General features: G+C 38.4%; 1 long non-coding RNA gene across 3 annotated transcripts in view; it reads right to left on the minus strand.

The window, feature by feature from the left end:
* LOC128080751 (uncharacterized) overlaps positions 1 to 15,572 on the minus strand; it is a 31,799-nt gene that overhangs the window by 8,591 nt on the left and 7,636 nt on the right. For 2 of the 3 annotated variants that reach the window (XR_008206873.1, XR_008206871.1), the window contains exon 2: positions 993 to 2,356. This is a non-coding gene — a long non-coding RNA (uncharacterized LOC128080751). The remainder of the gene's footprint in view (positions 1 to 992; positions 2,357 to 15,572) is intronic. The other variant, XR_008206872.1, reaches the window with a different exon arrangement.

The following is a 15,572-nucleotide window of genomic DNA, read 5'->3' on the forward strand; positions in this document are numbered from 1 at the left end:
AGCCTTTCCCACCCCAGTCTCTATTGACCCAGCCAATGACTGGCAATCAGTGGTTGGGAAACTGGCACACTTTCAGGTGCTACGACTTTCTCTTTTCTCAAAAAAAAAAAAAAAAAAAAAAAAGAAAAAAAAAGAAAAACTTTGGACAGAGGCAACTAAGCTACAGAAATATCCACAGATGCTTTGGGGAGAACAGAAGAATCAGCTGGGCTTTCAGAGTCAAGCAAAGAGAAAAGGATCAGGAGATAACCAGAGAGCCCATGGATGGCACATATGCAAAAAAAAGCTGCATCCAGTGCTCCCTTGGAAAAGTACACTTTTCTTTCCTCTCTTAGGACAGCCAGTGGTGTACAAAGTCCAGGAGAAACGTCTGGGAGTCAGACCTACAGGTCTGAATATAGTCTCTGGCAGTGGGACAGTGGGACAGGCAGCAGAAACAAGGTAAGAAACAGAGACATGCTCATATAGGGCTAACCTAGATTAATGAAATAATTTCTCCTGAGAAAGAGCAATAGGAAGTTCAGATGGCAGCTGAGGCAGCAGGAACCTCTGAACATCCGCTGGTGAGTGCTTCCTCTGGAACTCTTCACACCTCCATCGAGGGCAGGAAGGAAATGCCCAATAGCTCCTACAGCCCTTAACAGATTAAAACATAGCTTTATTTATCTCACTGAGGGACGGTCATGCGGGATTTTACAGTTTATATTTCAAACAGGACATGGCATTCTGCAAAACACTGGCTGGACATATCCACCATTTAAATCAGCTCTTCATAACTTCTGTCACTTTGTGGGAAAGGGAGGGCTGGGAGCAGCAGGCTGTTCACCCACAGAGGGGATGGTCTAAGTGGATAATTCAGTCGCTTTGATATCCAAATCATGGCCTATTTATTTTAAATTCCAACAAAGGGCTAATTACTGCTAATTATACCAGCAGTGATGGTGACGTGGCTGTTCACACAAAGAACTTGGCAGAGACCAAACTCCACTTACACATAGGTCAGCAGAAAGAAACGAGAGCGCTGCACTTTGTCACATCTCATTTGGGCTGCCTTCAAAATGCTGAGCTAGAGGCAAAAGATACCACAGTTCATTTCCAATTCCCTGTCTAATCCTCTCACCCTTAATTTATTTTAAAAGTTTAATCAGAAGTTCATAAGGCTCAGATATAAATTTTTAAAGGAAAAAAAAAAAGCTATGCACCTGCAGGTAAGCTTTTTAAGAACTCATGGCTAGTCAAAGTTTCATTATGAATAGGGAGTTTAGCAGTTCACTTTTCTGCAAATGTTACAGTGATAAAATGTAACTTTCATTCCCTCGCTGTTGCTTCAGGGATATGTCATTTATGGAAAATAAATAGAAGACTTCTATCACAAAGAAACCATGCTGCATTCAGGGTCAATGGAAATCTGTGCCTCGCTCTGGAGTTTCTGGCAGCATAGCAATAAGTTCACTTAGAAACTGTCACTAACTGCTAGAAGCCTCTGTACAAGTAATGAAAGTGCTCACCACTATTTTTGGTACACAAATAACGTCATACCTGCAGAAGAAACCTGACTAAATGTACGTTTTACAGCCTGACATGGGTTGATGAACTTGACGATGTTACAATTCTTGAACGAAGCCTGCATGTTGGTGAATGCGGATTGCTGTAATGTTCTCGGATTTCCAGAAGTCAAAGTGTTTTGACAAGATCTCTCTCTAAAGGCTCTTAAAGAAACTAAGTTATCATAAGGACGAAAATTCTTTGGTAGATTAATGATTTGTTGAAGCGTAGTAATAAATTGTTTTCACCATGGGAGACCAGAGATCAGGGATCCGCACTTGAACTTGTTTTCTTCAGTACATTCACAGATGATCTGGAAAAGGGGATTAATAATGAGTTGGCTAAGTCTGCTGATGATAGAAATCGCTTACAACAGTCAATACTTCAAAAGGCATTGTCATACTGAATGCCGAGTGATTCAGTAACATAAAACCACGCATCATTTATTATCGATAGACACACATAAATACACTTGGGGGAGAAAAACACACAATTGCACATACACTGTGATAAATTATAAATAATCACTCCAGGAAGAATCTTGGACTACTTGTTAAGACCTCTTTGCAAACATCTGTCCAGCGCTCTCCAGCAGACAGAAAATGCAAACAAAATGTTGCAACCATTATAGATAGGAGAAAGAAAAGGCAAAAGACAAACCACTGCACCACCATACAAACCCCGACTGCACCCGCATCCAAAGCACTGCATGTAGTTCTGATTGACCGCAGATCTATTAGAAGTATGCAGGACAAGGAAGATGAACAGCAGTAGAACCCCATAACAGTGTGAGGCTCAATAAAGTGCTCTCCTATTTAAAAAACAACAACAACAACAACAACAAAAATCAACAAGAGAGATAACTAAGAGGAAATATAATAGCTGTATATAAAATTGAGAGTAGCCCACAGAAAGTAACAAACAATTGTTCCTTATTTCTCGTACATAAGACCTAGTAGGCAGCAAATACTGTAGCTTAAATCAAACAGAAATATTTTTCACACAATTCAGAGCTACACTGAGCTAAACTGTATAGTTTATTGCTATAAGAACGTTGTGGCTGACAAAAATGTAAGTGCGTTTAATAAATAATTAGAAAAATCTATAGAGGAAGGATTCAGAAAGGGCTGTTAAATATATAATGCTCTTAAATCCACAGTTCAAGGACTATGTGCATTGCACACAGATGGAAATTGGGGAAAGTGTCACTTCATGCTTGCATTGCTCCTGTCATCACCCCTAAGAAACAGTTAGGAGACAGTATCCTGCTCTAATTTAGTGTGGGCATTCTTATGCTATTATTCAGACTCAAAAGCCAGAAGTTTCATGATCTAATTACATCTGCCTTCAAGAAACAACTTAAATTTGGCATCTATTTTCATCACCAGGCAGAAAGGCCATTAATTCTTTTTTGCAAGAAGTGGGGGCTGAACCCTGCTGACAAAAATATTAACTCCTTCCTGCAGTAAGCACATGCTGGAGTGCCACATCTGTCCTTTTGACTGCAGAACAAACTACTACCTACTCACTCTTCACGCAACTGATCTCTCATCTTGCTTTTCAATACATTTGTTATATTGACTTTACTTATTCTTGCATATAGACCATACTTTTGAGTTGTTAGACCTCTGAAAATATATTAGATGTAATTTTTAGTCATGTTTCCTTGTATTTTAAATGTAGTATATCCAATTCTTTTACATTCTCAAGTGCCATTTTATTTTCTGAAGTGACTTTTATTTAGCTGTGTATACATGAACACTTTCAGGCTGCCCAGAGAGGCTGTGAATGCCCCGTCCCTGGAGGTGTTCAAGGCCAGATTGGATGGGACCCTGGGCAGCCTGGCCTAGTATTAAATGGGGAGGTTGGTGGCCCTGCATGTGGCAGGGGGGTTGGAGCTTCACGGTCCTTGAGGTCCCTTCCAACCCTGGCCATTCTGTGATTCTGTGACTTCAGAAGATGAAAAGGTACAAATCATTCACATTTTAGATACCACACATTTTCAAAATCATATTCACCAAACTATTGATATGAACATTTTTATTGATCTGTTGCTTACAGCAGTTCTATGGCTATGAAAATAATATTTTAATTACAAAAACAGTTAATAGATGAGCACATGAAGCTGCATTTAAAAATGGGTTTAAATGACTAAGATGTGACTGTGCCTTAGCCCTGATGAGGGTGTGCAAAACCGGCCTTGTCCTCAACTCTCCCCTAAGCAAACTTATGCACAAATTAAAATGGAGAAAGAAAAAGAGTTATAGATAATGACTGCACTTTTTAATAGAGTTTATATGCTTCACTTCCACAGCATTTTAATGAAATTTGAATGCCTAATTCTTCTGGGTTCTTCTGAAAATCCCAGTTCACATCACCAGATGCAAAAACGATGACTGAATGTTTTCTTTTAATGTTTCCAGTCACAGCACAGATGAACTGCATTCTGTATAAATTATAAGATGCACTTACAACAACCAAGTAAAGTGCAGGAAGGCCTGGATTAACCCAAATGCAAGAGGCGATTTGTAAAAATCTGCACTTCCTGGCTGGCCTCACAACATAGCAAGCAAACAAATGTCAGAAGGCTAGATCTCAAAATAAACCAAAACTCCATTTTCAGAAGTGCAAGAGCCTTTAAAATGGTGTCTAGCCATAGGGACAGTCATGGAAGAAATGTGCATTTTCCTTTTTCATCTTCTTGTATTATTGAATCCACAATGACTCTGCAAAGCAGGCGTAGATAGGTATGTTGTGGGGCAGGAAGGGACAGGAGGCACATTTGGCAGGAAAACTGGTGGAGCAGCAATCTTTCAAGGGTGCTGGGCTGCCTGAGTCCCAGGAACACTGACACTGGGGAACATAACCCTGCTTCGGGCTGACCTAGTCTGAACAAACAGCCTTCAGCTAGAGGTTAAGAAGTGTTCTGATGCCTTAGGAATAAAATGCTCCTTTTATCTTTCCTACATCTTGTAGATTTTGGGTAGATAATGATTTTTAGGGTTGGAGACCATTAGTATAAGGCCAGATACAGAAGCTAAACATGTTACACTGCACCCAAATCTGATTTACTTTACTTTTCCTTTTCAACAGGTCTATTTGTTGAAATACAGATTCTGATTGTTTAAATCAACACGCTGTTAGCTCACTCTGCTTCTTCATTTTGATAATTAACAGCAAGCTTCTAGACAGTTACAGAAAGTCTTCCTAGGTAGATTTTTTAAGCCTGGCTTCCTGAGGAAATGAAGCTTGCATGCATGGTACTGTCTCTCTGTCACATCTGTTCAGCTTCAACTAAATTGAATTGAGTAGACATTTTTAAAATAGTAAGATCTTACAACAGACCTGTACAACATTTAGCACATCACGGAATGTAGATCCCAAAGTAATTAATGTGTGTTGCTAGCACAGGAGAAGAGCAGTAAGATGGGTTCAACTGGTAGCAGCTGCTGACCATGCTGGACATGTACCAGTTGGCAGCCTTGCATGCCTGAATCTCCAGAACAGGGTTTGCTGGGTCATCTCTGGTCATTTGGCCAAGCAATAGCAGTGTAAAGCCTTGGGAAAAACTACCAGTATCACCCTGGTGGAGAAACTAATGAGAAACGAGGAATCTTATCAGGAGTGCTTTTGAATGTGAAGAACATGGATGTATCATGGCTCAAGAAACAAAAATTCTTCATTAGCTACATCATTCAATGAATGATCTGGAACTGTTGGGTTTTTCCCATTATCTCTCTTGACTTACCAACCTCCAAGTTTCCATCCAGATTTACCTGTGCTTGCAGCTCATGTGTACAGATCCCTGCACAAACACATACAACTGCAGACAGGTATTCAGTTATCTGTTCCATGGTGGGTATGTTGTAACCCAGTTATACATAGTTAACCATGTATGTATATTGTAAGTCAGTGTTGCATACAATGCAAAGCAATGATGTATGATAAACTGTACAACAGAGGATGGTAAGGTGACTTCCATGATAAGCCAATATGTATATTAACATATGAAGGTGCCAATTTCACTTACATACAACAAATAGCAATAGAAGATGCATCCTTCCTTCGAACTTATAAATACAAAAGAATACACATTGGTTCATGTAAGATGAGGCTGCCTTTACTTCAAACGCTCAAGAAGAAAGCATGATGTTGATGAAATTGCACGTCTTTTTTTTACAGTGTAGCGGGATGATGATAAGTGCCTGCTGACAGCCTCACTTTCCCTTATGGGAAAACAACAGAACCAAAACAGTAAGAAAAATTATCACATCTTCCCTTTCCAGCAAGGTGTAAGAACTCTAAGGTCTCTTATTTTTGCTTTTGAAAGGCAGGTTTTTGTTAAACAAAAGGCAGAGAGCACTGCAGGAAAAAAAAATCTGAACTCAAGGCAACGCTGCTGCAAGCACAACAAGCCCTTTGTTAGCTGTTCCACATCATAGCAAACAGGCACTTGAGCAGCATGCGTGGCAGCCCTGCAACTCCATCGAGCATCACGGCTGAAATCAGCCAGTATTGGGAAAAAAAGGAATGGTATTTGTCACCTATAACTCATATTGTGACAAAATGAAGCTGGCAGGATCTTTATAAATCAGTTGAATTTAAAGCAGAACAGGCAACTTGCAATCTTAAATGCAGCGCTTTGCCCACTTACCACTGTATTCTCCAGTGAATTGAGTTATACTGTAAAATAAAATTCTCAGTCTTGAAAAAATTAAGCTCATGTGAACACCAAAAAAGACTGAGATGCCTCTGTCTCAGGCTCCAGCAACACTAGTGTGTTGATTATGTAAGATATGCCCAAATGATCATAATTACAGTCTCATATATGCCTGACGAAGATGAAAGAAAACAACTTCACAGTCCTTGCTGCTCTGACTTTGAGGTAGCAGCGATCCAAAAGAGAGGGCCTCTCTTCATCGGCTTGCCAAAGTTTTGCAACCAGCTGCACCCATCCCTAATGCTTCAGAGCAACTTGAAATTAAAACATCCAGAATTAACCTAAGCAATCAGTCTCTTGCCCTTTGTCAGCAGCCACTGTAGCCCTGAAGCATGAGGTTTTGTAATTGTCTTAAGGCAGAGCCAAGTGTGTGGAACATATTGAGGGCAGCGAGAGCTTTCTGTTCTCTTCCACAGCTTATGAAGGAAGAGAGTGACAAAGAACAAATATGAATCGCAGAGGTACAGATTGCACAGTAGAAATGACCTCTACAGCCATCCTCACAGATACCCTATACTCAGAAGCCTGTTCCCAGAGTCAGATTAAAGTGTATCCAATTGGATTAAATTCCTAGCAATGGCAAGCTTACCACCTACCTACAATAGGAAATTATTCCTACGTGTAATCACTCTCACTGCATCTTTATGGTGATTGAATTTTTCAAGCTTTGATTTTCCGCCACTGGATCTGTTCTGTTTCTTTCTGCAAGACTGAAATCTATACCTGATTTAGTTGGTCTTTTGTTCCTAATACATTTCTAATGCCTTCTTATTGTTTGAAACTCTACTGCCCACTAATAATTCCTTATTACCTCTTTCTTCACCAAAGTCTTCTTCATTTTGTAGATTCAATTTTCATTCCAAGTTATGCCCCCCTTTTCCATATTTAACATATTGATTTCTTGTTTAATTATCACCTTTGTGCCTTCTTTACTATGCTAGCTTTCCTCTCCAAGGTAACTTACTTGTGTGCTCATTAAAGCATAGCCTTTAGAATACCCAGCAGGATTTTCTTGAGAGTTCCAGTTTCCATTAAAATTTCCCCTTTTAGCACTCAGTTATGGAAACAAGTTGTTCCGAAGAAATGGTCGATTTTATGTTGCACATAATACTGCCTGCTGCCAAAATCTGTTTCCAAAAAACAAAGGGTACTGAAGTACCCATGAGTTCTGGTGATCAGTCACTGACATTGCTCTGTGCATCAGAAAGCAGTCCAATACTGATTTATGTCATGCTTGACACAGAAATTTCCAGCCACAGATGTTATTTAGATTGTTCCAAGATTAAGAAAACTTAAAGTGTTGGATTTTTTCTCTTTCTAATGATGTTTGGAATAAATCCTCATTCTGAGTTTACTGATAGCAACGCATCTTTGAGGAAACTGCAATAATTGCTATAAAATATGAATGTTCTCCATTCTGACAGAATTTGCCACCTGCACACCTGTAGCACACACCTATGAGCCACTCATTTGGTTTTGTTCATAAAATGGAGGGCAATTTGAGCCATTTTGTGATAAGCTAGAAATACCAAATTAATACGTTTCATTTGTAATTTTGAATTCCTTTTTAAAATTATTTTTGAAAAAATACTGTGGGCATATTATTTCCTTCAACATACTACTTCAATTTAAATGATCCTTTTTTTTCATACATTGATATCTGCAAGTGCAATGTAATGTGGAGAAGTCAACTGTGCATTTTTTATTGTTTGTGGAAACTGCCAGTACTGTTGGTGTTGCTTGTTGTTGGAGTATTTTTTTTTCATTCCAGCACTTGGATTCCAAAATAAAACAATGGTAGCAATGAATATTGACCAACATTTTATTACCCAGTACATCAAACATTATACCCATGTCTTTTGTTGAAAAACTGTAGCAATTGAAAACATTTTTAGATCTTTTCTGGCTCCACAAAAACAAAACAGATTTCTTATCACATCACAAATTACTATGTTGTACAGATAAGGCTATGTGAAGTACAAAAGGAATGAAGAACCCAAGTACCACCATGCTCAAAGAAAAACATATTACAGAGAGTGCCTTCTTTTTAATTAAATTCAGGTAGCCCCTACTTACTCACCAGCACACCAAGATGGAAGTATTCAAATGATGACTAATCACTTAACTCCAGGCAAGTTCATTCACATCAAAGGAGAGAAAGCTAACACAAAGACATAGTATGTCATAAAGATCACACCAGACCTAGGCAAACTTTTGGAGAATTTATCTAGGCTTTTGCATTTCTGAAGTAAAGCAAGAAAAGTAGAGGCTGCACGAGTGACAAGTTAGCAGAGGTTAACTGAGGAGGTAAGACACTTGCAGGTCATGAGAAATACTAGAAGTATATTAAACAAAAATATTACCGTGGCATCAAGAGAGTTTGAAGGAACCCTGGAATATGTCATGGCTTGTTACAGCCTCCACCCGAGGGCACCACTCAGGGTTGCAAGCAACATGGGTCCAACTCTTCAAAAGAAGGCAAGAATTGAACCCAGGTCTCCCATACTGTGGGTGAATGCTGAAGTCATTGGGCTTTAGGGTAAAATAAGGAGAGCACCTCCCTTTGCTTCCTGAAGTTTTGTGAACTTCTGTGCTTTGGTTTCATTGTAAGTAGTCAAAAATGAAATTGTGTTTTCGGGGTTATTAGGGAACCGAAGGAATACTCTGTCCAGTCTTAGTCCATCCAGATCAAATGAGACATTAAAAAAAAATGAGAGTGTCTAGTAGAGGGCCACTGACATGATTAGAGGACTGCAGGAATCAACAGATGAAGTAAGAGTGAAATAATTGTGTTTGTTCAGTGTAGAAAAGAGACAGCTGAAGGGAGAAGACAGTCTTCTACCACCTAAAAGGTTGTAACGGAGAAAATGGAGGTTCTCTTCAGAAGAAAGGACAGTTGGCAGAACAAGAAGCAATAGGCACAAGGTACTTCAGGAGAAAACCCATCCAGGTATAGGAGAAAGCCCTTCACCATGAAAGCAACAGGACGTTGGAACAGGCCACCCAGAGCACTGGGGGAACCTCTCTCCTGAAATCACAGGGCTGAGCAGACTCCTGAGCACAGCATCTGAGCCCACCTAGGTCCTTGGAACAGATGGCTTCCAGAGCATTCTTCCAATGTAGGCTTTTCTACAATCCCATTACTATCAAGCTTTTGTTCTGACTAGAGAACACAAAGCAAACAGAAGAAGTTGATGCTACTAGAAATATAATAATTTGTAACTATGGCTCCAAACTGCAAAGCAGACTTGTCATGTAGCTCTAGTTTAGTTTCGGCAATGTGTCATCTGTCAATTCACTTCCTTTAAGTACATTCTAAGACATTGTTGTAAATGTTGTAGATAAATGCAATTAGAGATAATTAGTAGATTTTTTATATTGTGCATGCTATGCCTCAAATAGGTGACAGAAGCAGGCATTTATCCAATGCAATCCCATTTATTTACAAAGCCTGTACACGATGTACTGTCTCTCTGAACGCAGTAGGAAGCAAACAGCAGGAAACAGTTTCTTTACTCACAATTTCAAGTACCTCTCATTTTTCTTAGGGGTGTGTTGCAAGCGGTCCTCAGGCTGATGGACTTCCTTGCTCCCTTCTCTGTGTGTGCTTGGCGTGCTGCTGTCCCTCACACACAGACCCACAGAACCACTGTAAATTTGATCCCATTATTTTCAGGACATAAAAAATCCTTCATATTATCTAGCTGAAGCATTACTAGCATGCAGTTTGCTCACCAGAGAACAGCTGAGGACTGGAAACTATTACTAGGTAAAAGAAAATTTAAATATTTTGTTTCATTTTGCTTGCACAGCAGGCCTGAAGCAGCTTCAGAGCAGCAGAGTACAAATGCAAAAGCATATACTTAGATGCTTTTAAAACACTTACCTAACCATCGCGTGACAGTGATTAGAATGTCAGCACTATGCAAAAATCTCTGCACTCTAATTACAAAATAGATAACTGACAGAGTTCTACATGTAGCAAAAACCAGACTCATGTTCCATTTGCATAGCTTCAAGACAGAGTTCATTGGAAATATTTTTTGGACTACTTGCATTCAATGTCTTGGGCAAAAAATATTGAGATGTTTTGAAAGCAAAAATTGAGTAGACAAAGTAGGGAAAAAACCAGAAAACAGCAAAGTCAAGCTACTTATTCTTGTCACTCATATCACTTTAATTCATGCCTGTGTGACAGATATAGACTTTATCAATGAAGTTATACATGCTGGAACAAAAATAGACAATATATAAAATTGGAGACTGTATTTTCAACCTTCAAAGAAGTTTTAGCAGATAAACTAAATATGAAGCAGGAAAAAAGCCCTCCATCATGTGTAATTCCAGCCAGGGCAAACCAAACGTACTGGTTATCCCAGCAAGAGACCATGCTGGTGTGTCCCTCTACGAAGCTTGCTTTGGGAAAGCATAATATCCATTGGAAGACCCGATGTGGTATTGTTCATTATAGAATGTTTGTGACAAAGCATATGAAAAATAAAAATTTTGGTATTTGCCCTCATTTCTTCCTCCACGCTTCAAAAACAGAAAGGGAAGAGCACACTTTTGCTCAGCACATGCTGTATATCTCTCATTAGGTAACCACTGCAGCCACATACAGTCCTGATGTCCTTACTTAAAAAGAAAAAAGGAAAAAAAATGTTTGTAAGCTTGCAACATGAAAGAAACGACAGGAAAAACTGATGATACAGAAGTCTTGCCCTATGGTTAGAAACGAGCAGCTCAATGAGATTTGCTTAACAAAACAGGGCTGAGATGCCTTGATCTCAGCACTTAAGTATTTTCATTGAACGATGGCCAGTGCTAAGGGCTTTTTTAATCCAGCAAAGATCCAACAAGGGAAGTCAAAGCCGAGTTCAGACCACAAATAAAGCACTTCATCTGAGCAGTGAGTGTTGGGATAGGTGTGGTGGACTCTGTCATCTGAACTCTTTAACTATGAATATCTTTTTCATGAAGTTTGCCTTGAAATAATTGTCTTCAAGCGAGACTGTCAGGCTAGTGCTCTGTAATCAATATAAAGGTTGGACAAGATTAGGTCACAAAAACAACTGGGCTCTGCTTGCCTTAAAGTCTATGAAACAATTACATTGAGATATGCTTGTAATTCAGTCTAAGCACGTTGTGTAAATAAATACTTATGTTTTTCCATACCCCTACTGACATTCTGAAAGTTATTTTCTTGAAAATGGGTGATTATTGTATAAAACATTTTTTCTACTATCCTAAGACACACATATTTAAGTAACTAAAATTTAACTGAGAGATAGGAAATAGAGACATTCAGTGCCTGATCTGGGCAGTGCAAGCTGCAAAAGACCTGCAGACACTATGAAGCATTCAGAAAATTCTCTAGTGTCATATTTGTCTGAAATTCTGGATGTTATTTCTGAGGGCTAAGAATCCATAATGCACTGCCAGCATTTGAGTATTGGCTGTATTAATTTATGAGGCTAAGCAAAAAAAAAAACAACCAACCAAACAAAAAAACAGACCATTTATCAATTTTCACTAAACTCCTCCCAAACTCAACCGCTGTTGAGAGAATAAGGACAAAAATGCACATGAATATTAATCACTAGGCAGATATATTTATTACTTTCTGATTTCCTCAGCACTTGACAGTCTACTTGGTAAACATTGAATTTTCATTACTTTCATTGATTTGATCAACACCTTTAGGTTCAGAACCTGAACAAGCTGAAAAGTGAAGAGCCGAAATAAGCTGAAAAGTGAAGAGCTTTTCATAAAGCATTTGTCTTCATACAGAATTCACTAGAATAATTACACTACTCTAGTTGTGATGGTATAACTCCCAGTGTGGACACTTGTATTCTACAGGCATTCATTTAAAATTAAAAAGTGTCCACAAGGCATAATTATACTACTGTAGTGTCTAGTAAATTTCCTCATATAAAGAAGATCTTTCAAAGTTAAAAAGAGAGTTTATTTGGAAGAAGGGAAAAAAAAAAAAAAAGAGAGAGAGAGAGAAAGAAGAGAGAAAAGCCCTCTGATTTCCTAATATACAAATATTATGAGCATTTTTTTGTCTTCAATTACAACATACACGTGTACGTACATAAGCATGCACAAAAAAGGATTATCAGTAGGAAAAAAAATGTTCCCTGGATTATTCATTTGGACTGACCTTTGGTCAAAGCACATTGACCCAAAATTATATCACAATTACTCAAGGAGATTTACCAAGGTTTGGGAATTTTTAAAGATCAAGGTAATTTTCCCTTTTAATATCATGGGAACAATTGATTTGCGGCATATGTGAATATCAATTCTGCAAAGTAGCTCCTGTAAGCTATACTTAAATAGCAAACTGTTTTGTGCCACTACATAAAAATGGATCTGAGCTCTCAGTACCATAATGAGAGAGGAAATGACATAATTACAGTAGGTTTTGTGTTCTCTGTATAAGAGATGAACATAATAGTTCTGATTTTCCCCTGCTTTTTTCCTAGTCCCTTCATCTTGTAGCTATCCAGTTAGAAGATATGATTTCCAGTCCCAGAGTTGGATTAAGCTTGCAAAAAAATCTAAAATTATGCAGATGGAGAAGTTAATGATTAAGTCATACAATCCTAATTCTTAGTAAAACTATGCAGAAACAGTTAAAAATTCAGAGTCTACAAAAATAAACTAAATTCAACTTCATGTTTCCCTCAGGTTCTCATAATAGCAGAAAATTAAGGTTGCCTGGACGACTTGATATATTTTCTTTTTTAATATATTTCATTTTATTGAAGTACAATATTTTCACTACATTTCCTAGGTTTCAATGATTCTTTTGTAAAGATAATGCATTTCCAAAATACTTTAGCACAAATATTCTAAGGTATTCAGCTTTTTACATATTTCTTGGCAGGAGATCTTCTTTGATTTCTTTTCTTTATTTTTTAATAATTAAAAATATTATAAATGAACCCTAAGAAAGAACTGCAAGAATATGTTTTTAGTAATCCAAATGTACATGGTGAAAGATGCATATTGGTTTTCTATGATTTTGTTATCATCACTACAGCACGAATGGTAGAAAATGACCAAGCTAAAATTGATTTACAATTGATCATTAGATCAGAGATGTAAAGTGCATGAAGAACTTGAGAGCTCCTGTTTCTCAGGCCTGATCAAAGTTAGGAGTGTTTAAAAGCAGGATGAAGATGGATAGAAAAAAAAGAGAGCTTCCCTAACAGTTACTGTGCACTGTTCAGAAGTTGAACCTACTTGTTTTTAAATAAATTAATAGATTTAAAAATACATTTTTATCTCAGGGTGAATATTCATCTGCTGTATAGCAGAGCTGAGTTCAACTCTCTTCCTCTTCTTCCTCCCAATTGCATGACCTCATGGCCCAGCCAGTCTCAACATCAGCGCCACAGATGCTGGATATCGCTGTGGTCATTCTTGGAGCTGCTGACCTCACTTCTGTTACTGAATATGTAGTTATAATTAGTCTTAATTATACAGTTAATACTCTTCTTAATTTCAATCTGTACATCTTCAATTCTAGCCTGTACAAAACAGTTTGATTAATTTTAGTCCTACAGTGAATCTGAAGGATCTGTATCGCTAATTTCTAAGATAATTCCTGAGTAATTAAAGCTGCAAATTTCTTACAGAATCCATTGAAAATAATTTCACTGAAACAGTGGGTGTTCTTGTAAATTACTGAACATCCATCTTACACTCAAAGAGGAAATAAGGTCAAGTACAAGAGAATATATTTTCCCATACTGTTGTCTATACTTCTAGTACAACACAACAGATGCTATGGCTCAGAAGGGAACTTGCTCCTCTATTGACTTACAGAAGTTTAAGCAAATTTTGTCAAATCTTTGCCAGGAATTTAAAGCACTGACTTTAACAGTCTTCTTAGGTACAAACATACTCTTCGTTTAAGCTGCCCATGCAGACCTGTGGGGTGACAGATCTAGCTCTTGTCAGAGGTTTGCTTCCTTCTGCTGCACCAGCAGTACAGGCTACCAACAGAATGCCATCCAGCATACACCAACTCTGTGCCAAAGTCTCTCTGCTCAGAAATTTCAAGATGTCTCCTTGGGTCTCCTCGCTGGCCTCCTAAGTGTGGTCAGGTTATGGAGCAGATCATTCTGACACTGGAATCATCATGTCTCTAAAGATCTATCCAAAGATCTATGAGCTCACTCCCTAAAATTTCAAAGAGAAAACCATAATATTCAGGTACATAAACATACACCGAACATTCATGCAGTTAATGGAGATGTATCATGCGTTCCTTATAGCAGAACCCAAACATACCCCCTGAGCTGTGAAAAACACCTTTGTGTTTGGTAAATAGTGACAGCTGTGTCTGAGCTGTACATAGGAAAGAAGACAAGAAAATACCATGGTCTGACTACAGCAATACATGTGGCTGGACATACTGTTCTTCAGCGTGCAGCAGATTGGAAAAAACATCAGCAGTAAAATCTTAGCAATCTAGCAATCTCTATCCTAGGAATCATTTTGTTTTACGTCCTAGTAATATAACCAAATTAACCGGCCATATTAGAAAGGCTTTTAAAAATGCTATCTGATGGGTAAGTGCACCAGCAACAACACAAGCTTTAAAATCCTACGGGCCATTTTGAGAATTAAACAGAGATTGACAGTATCTTTTTTGTAGTGCCAACTTTCTGAACACTTAGCATTTGTCACGAAACATACGATGGTGCTGGCAAGTTCCCAGTGAGTACTGGTCCCCTTTGTGAAAGCCACTGCCCAAACAAAGAACTAGAGACAGTCTCATCAGCAGCAAATGCAAAGTGTGCTTGCTCTACTGGGGAATTACTGCTCTCCTGGAGGGAACGCAGAAAGCACACAGAAAATAAGCCCTTTGCAGTTTTGTAGGCTGTGCACACGGAGCCATTCTATCACTTCTCAGCAACTCGAGCTTATGTTCTATCTACAGACTTGCAGTAAGATGAGATAGTCACAGTGTTTAAACCTTCAAACAATCTACGCTGCAAATCTGCCAGCCTCCTACTCCTCAGAATGCTTCACCTCAGCTAAAAATGATCAGTACAGAGGGATAAGCAAGCCAAGGTGTACAGCTGATTGCAATGCATTCCACCAGCCAGCTTTTATGAATTTTTTAGCTGAACTTTCTTCTGTCCTTGTTGTTCTTGCTAACCACATGCAGAACATTTTGGAGACAATAGCAGTTCCCCTGAGATTTACATGCAGAAGCTCTATACAATTACCAACAATTAAGAAAGAAAAAAAAAAAAAAACCAACACCCAACATAACACTACT

The sequence above is a fragment of the Tympanuchus pallidicinctus genome, unplaced genomic scaffold, assembly GCF_026119805.1.
Source record: "Tympanuchus pallidicinctus isolate F22 unplaced genomic scaffold, pur_lepc_1.0 scaffold2, whole genome shotgun sequence".
NCBI classification, from domain to species: domain Eukaryota; kingdom Metazoa; phylum Chordata; class Aves; order Galliformes; family Phasianidae; genus Tympanuchus; species Tympanuchus pallidicinctus.